Here is a 5,316-nt window from a genome sequence, read left to right as displayed (position 1 = left end):
AGCCGGGGCCAACGGTACGAAAAGAACAAAACGGAAAATGACTCTAAAACCCAAATGACGGGAGCAGGTAAGGTAAACACGATACGGTATTTTATTATGTTTTGGTCTTTTTAGTTGAATGCTAGATGAGGTTGCATCAACGATCTTACAGTCCCCAAGCATCTCTAGGGCCCTCTGACGCCCCCTAGACCGGCGAAAATATAGTGTAATTAGATTTAGGACGTTTTAAATAAAATTAACAAAATAAAACCGTTACAACCTATTTACTTTTATTAATAAAGTCTGTGAGCTTTTAACTGAGGTCCTACTTCATGCACTTATCTTTTGTGTATTTTACTTTCTTTATTGTGTTCTTTAGAACCTAAGTATTTTAATTTTATTTTCTAAGTTTTTTTTGACTTTCATGCCTGTCAGTCTTATTTAAACATCTTACAAGTTTTTACTTTTTTAAGTTTTCATACGTCTCCCAACACTAACTTTTGTTCCATTCTTTTGTTAGTTTTTAATTTTTTTGTATATTTTACAAAATATATTACGGCTAATAAGCCTTAATAAGCAAGTACTTCTGCTTGTTATGTATAATACATATATTCTAACAAAAATTTTGCAAAATTTAATTTTTATTTTCTACATCTCCTTTACATGTTTAGTCTGTTTTATTTTTACTTTATTTTATATGTACCTACCTTTTTTTTCCTTTAAAAACAAAGAAAAAGTAATTTTTTAAATTCTTACGGTTTATGCTTACTTTTTTCCATTTTTACTTTTATTGTTTGCGGCTTTTAAGTAGTCTTGCATTTATGTGTATAAATTGCATAATTTTTTGACGTATGTAAGTATGTATGTATGTACATATTGTAAAGTTTTGTTATGTAGGTATCCGTTTATTTTGAGAAACCAAAATATTAAAATCTACATATTTTTTGTGATTTTTTGTTATAAAAATACATATCTGCCAATTTTTTTTATTATTTTTTTATCAAAAGTAAAAACGATCAGTTTGTTAATTTTTATCCAAAACTGATTTATATTTTGTGCATATTTTGTCTCGCTGCACAAAAAGTAATGTTAAAAAAGGTTCCCTTTATTTTTTGATGTTGTAAAGTTGTAAAAGAAGACTAGTCTTTGCTTGGTGGTAATTAGATTAGGCGCGTCGAGAAACTGGAGAACATATTTTTCGTCGGCAATAACCATAATATCGACGAGGTCGTAATATAATAGTCCTAAATGCATTAATCCTGCGGGTCGGGCTGTTCTGGGAGATCCTGGGAATCTTATAAGTCCTGGAGAGGAGGAGAAAACTGGAGAGAGAGCGGCCATGTTGAGTCTTGGCAATCGCACGGTCACATTATTGATATTCTACTTCGAGTCTGGTTCATGTCGTATCCCTCCTTCCACCCCCGCGTCGTTGGTCCTAAACTCCCACCACCCCCCCAACTCCTTCCTTCTGAATTATAATAACTTACAAAAACGTCAATAAAATAAAACTTCCCCACTCGTCCGCCAAAGAGGTGCAAACCCGCGATGTCCATTCGCGATCCAGACTCGCCAAAAGAAAAAAGAGGAGAACTCCGGGGGCGCGTTTTGTTCCCGAAAAGACGAAAAGAGCGAACACAGAGAGAAATAACACAACAACTGCGTGGCTTCCTAACCAGTGACAGGTCTTCCACATTGATTTATCGTTCGTATTTGTGTACTTCGCGTAAAAAAGCTTCAGGGTAAGGCATAAGATTGATGCTGTTCCGTTTACAATCTCACCAGCCTTTCATTCTGCAAACTATATCGAAATTGTTCCACCATTTACTAAACAAAAATAAATTTCGGGGGTTTATCTTAAAACATGCAACTGCGCACGATTCAATTGAGAATTTTACAAGTTTCAGCGGAAATAAACACTGAATTAATTTGAATAAGCTTAACTAACTGCCTAACTTCACCAACTATGCCCCAATGCATCCATATGATGCATTTTACACACCATGGTGCTTCAAATTCAAACTACAAAATGTGTTAAATTATTAATACTTTACAAAGTGTTTGCACATAGGACCCACATTAAAGCATCAAAGCTTTGAAAGAGAAATTCTACGTTTTCAAACTCATTTATTTGAAACTATTATTTTTACTACTTTTATTTTATTTTATTTTATTTTTTGTTTTATACTATTTTCCTCCTCAGATTTGGTAGATGTTGCAAAATAAAAACGAAATTCGTCAAAAAGCAATTAATAAGGTAAGATACCAGGAACATGGAAAAATTGTTAAAAAAATTTTATCTATAAAATTTCGAGAATATGAGATTTTAAATTTTGCACTTTTGCTCTATTTATTTCTGTTGGAATAGTAGATTATGTTATTAGGAGTAAAAGTGATTGTTTATGTGGCGAAGCTGAACGTTCATTTTGCCGAACGGAGTGAGGTAAATGGATTCAGCTGAGCCACATAAACTCACTTTTACTCCAAATAACATATACTATTTTATCTGCAAACGATACAGATGGAACGAAAAGAGCAACACACCAATAATCAAGTAAATCACCTCAATAATCAGGACGCTTTGCAATAAAATCATAACAAACGTCACGCGTCAGTTTCGGAATTTGTGTTGAGATTTCGAAAGTGTTCACTGATTTAACTGGTGAATAACTGGTGTAGTTTATAGTGCAAAATGTCGAATGCTGATAATATACCTTGTACCTCTCCAGAAAATGCTGAAAAAGCGAAAGGAACAAGAAAGAGACAACAGTGGTAAATGTCAAAGTAAGTGTCAAGTAAAAGTGAAAACGCCTAGGCGTAAAAACAGTGTTTTTACTCCATGTCTGAAAAGTAAAACTTTTACCTGTGTCATTTAGTTATAAAAGTGGTCACTTTTGTGACGTTTGCAGATAAAAATAATTTTCCCCGTTTATTTGTTGCAGACTATTAGAAGAAGAAACAAGGAAGCTGTATCCTACATTTTAACTCTGTTTAATGTTATTTGTCAAAATTTTTGTACTTATACTAAACAATTGTAAAAAAACATATACAAAATCATCAGTATCATTAGACATAAAAAATGTCAAATGTCAAAAAATAAATATCAAAATATTTTGACAGATAGAACTTTTTCAACATTTTTTCCATGTTCCTAGAATCTTATCTAACATGAAATTTTTCTCTGAGACGCGAGTTCTAACGTCTTAAGTGTTTTAAAGGCGCTTATAAACGAGTATTATACGCTATTTTTTATTATACCTGCCCATTTACGATCTTTTATGAGCATTGAAAAAATGTGAATTTACACAATAAAATTATCAAAGGTTCTTTGTGAATCGTTTTCGTAGAGACGGTTACTAGTTTACGTTGTTAAGCACATTTTTTTCACGTTGTAATTGGTCCAGACATTTCACTATTTCTTGTCACCTAGACAACTTTAAAATTCAGCGTGTTATAAAAGCCAAATTACGCACGCTGCAGCGTGTTTTAATTTAGGATTATGATGCAGGTACAGTTAGAGACAAAATACTTTGGTCTCCACTTTTTTGACACTTTAATGTAATTCAAGTTTTAACGTTAAAATGAATGACAATTTCAAATTAATGACCGCTATTTTATTTTTCTATCAAAAATATGTACATACAACTTGTCAACTATGATATACTCAAGTGATATTGACGACCAAAGTATTTTATCTCCAACTGTATAATAAAAAATTCAATTTATTATTATATTTGACAGTTAAAATTTTTGACATTTGACGAATACGATACGCAAATTGCTCGAAAATAGCTTAACTTGCATTAGTTTCGATGAAATACATTGGTCTTCAACAATTTCTCACAGTGTGCACAGTTAGTGATGATAAAAATGTAGCTAAAATGTTTCGAAAAACAGTGTCACAAAAAGCATTTTGTGTAACTGAAAATAGTCGCACAAAATGCCCATTGTGACACCGAAACAGAAAAAAAACTTATGTTTTTTTATGCGCTTTCTCGTACTTATGCTTTATTCACTTATTTGTTCTTATACTCTTTCTCTTTCTTATTATGCCTTGCGTTCTTATATATGCTCTTATGCTCTCTCTCTCTTTTATTATACTTATTATATAGAACAATGTGCACATGTTTTGAACTTTGCGTTCTTATTGCTAATTTTAATTAGTACTTGAATTTGAATTAGTGAAAAATTGCTGATCTTGCGGAATCTTATGCCGCTGACAGCCTCAATGTTTTAATTCAATATATTCAACAGGAACAGACTTTTACAGATTTTTTTAAAAATTATTTCTTTAATTTTACAACGTTTTTGTACTTTTCTAAGTCTCTTAAACCCTTAAGAGTGCAAATAACTTAGTTTTAAAGTTTTTAATTTTTTCGATTTTTGTCAACATTTTGAGCGATTTTCGGTACCCGGAACGGCTTATAATAACTTTGGAATTATTGACGTTAGTCCTTTTTCCAAATTTAATTTTTTATCATATAAAAAAGATAATTGTCTTACATTAAAAGTTGTCGAGAAAATTGCTAATAAATTCAAAAAACTCAAAATATTAATTCAACTATAACTTGTAAACGATCAAGAATTTTGCAATTTTCTCGAAGACAATCGATTTCTCGGAACATCTTACATATACAGGGTGAATCATAAACAGAGTGCGCCAGAACTCGCGCCCCAGAGAAAAATGTCAATTGCCGGCGGCAATGGGTCGCCAAAAAGTGCAGCCGAAGAAGTAACTTTTGCTTGCATAAGAAAGTTGAGAGACTCTTAATTCCACCAATCCCAGAAGGGTACCTCAGGGTGTGATTGGAAAATTATATCCATTGCTAGGTTACAAACATAATACCAATTTGCCTAAAAGTTTCAAAAAATAGCTGGATTACTGTAATTGTCTGTCATGTTTTTGACATAACATCCTATTTTCGAATATTTTTCTCGCTGAAGATGCTGTGCACAAGTATAATGAGACGAAATCGTTGAAAATTTTTGAAAACTCGATTTCCATTGCGATGAACCAACAACTATTTTAATACTTTTAGATGTTTTCTTCAGAAGCATTGTTCCTACTTAACTTTTTCTTCGATATGAACAACACAGACAACAAGCCGAAAACTAATGCTAGAAGCGAGTTAGATTAACCAAAAAGACAAAAACGTACGCCAGTTTCTTCACTTTATTGCAAAACTAACAGAAAAATGTACTTTTTATAAAAATATGTGGTTAGGATAATTTTTACTGTCATAATTGTAGGTTTGCCAAGGTATTTTTGTTCGGTAGTGTAATTATAACCTAAAAACACACATTGCACTTATAAGACCCCTTGCTTCCTTTATCATTAAA

The 5,316-nt window shown here is 32.1% G+C and overlaps 1 long non-coding RNA gene across 1 annotated transcript; it reads left to right on the top strand.

Moving 5' to 3' along the window:
* Positions 1–2: 2 nt before the first annotated feature.
* On the top strand, positions 3–255 carry LOC123005582. Its single transcript, XR_006412767.1, has 2 exons — positions 3–67; positions 115–255. It is a non-coding gene; the product is annotated as an uncharacterized LOC123005582 (long non-coding RNA).
* Positions 256–5,316: the final 5,061 nt, after the last annotated feature.

This window comes from Tribolium madens, unplaced genomic scaffold (genome assembly GCF_015345945.1).
Source record: "Tribolium madens isolate multiple individuals breed KSU strain unplaced genomic scaffold, Tmad_KSU_1.1 Scaffold_20;HRSCAF=117;Tcas5.2_LG4, whole genome shotgun sequence".
In the NCBI taxonomy this organism is placed as follows: domain Eukaryota; kingdom Metazoa; phylum Arthropoda; class Insecta; order Coleoptera; family Tenebrionidae; genus Tribolium; species Tribolium madens.
The sequence above is the reverse complement of the archived record's forward strand: the minus strand, read 5'-3'. Positions and strand labels throughout refer to the sequence as shown.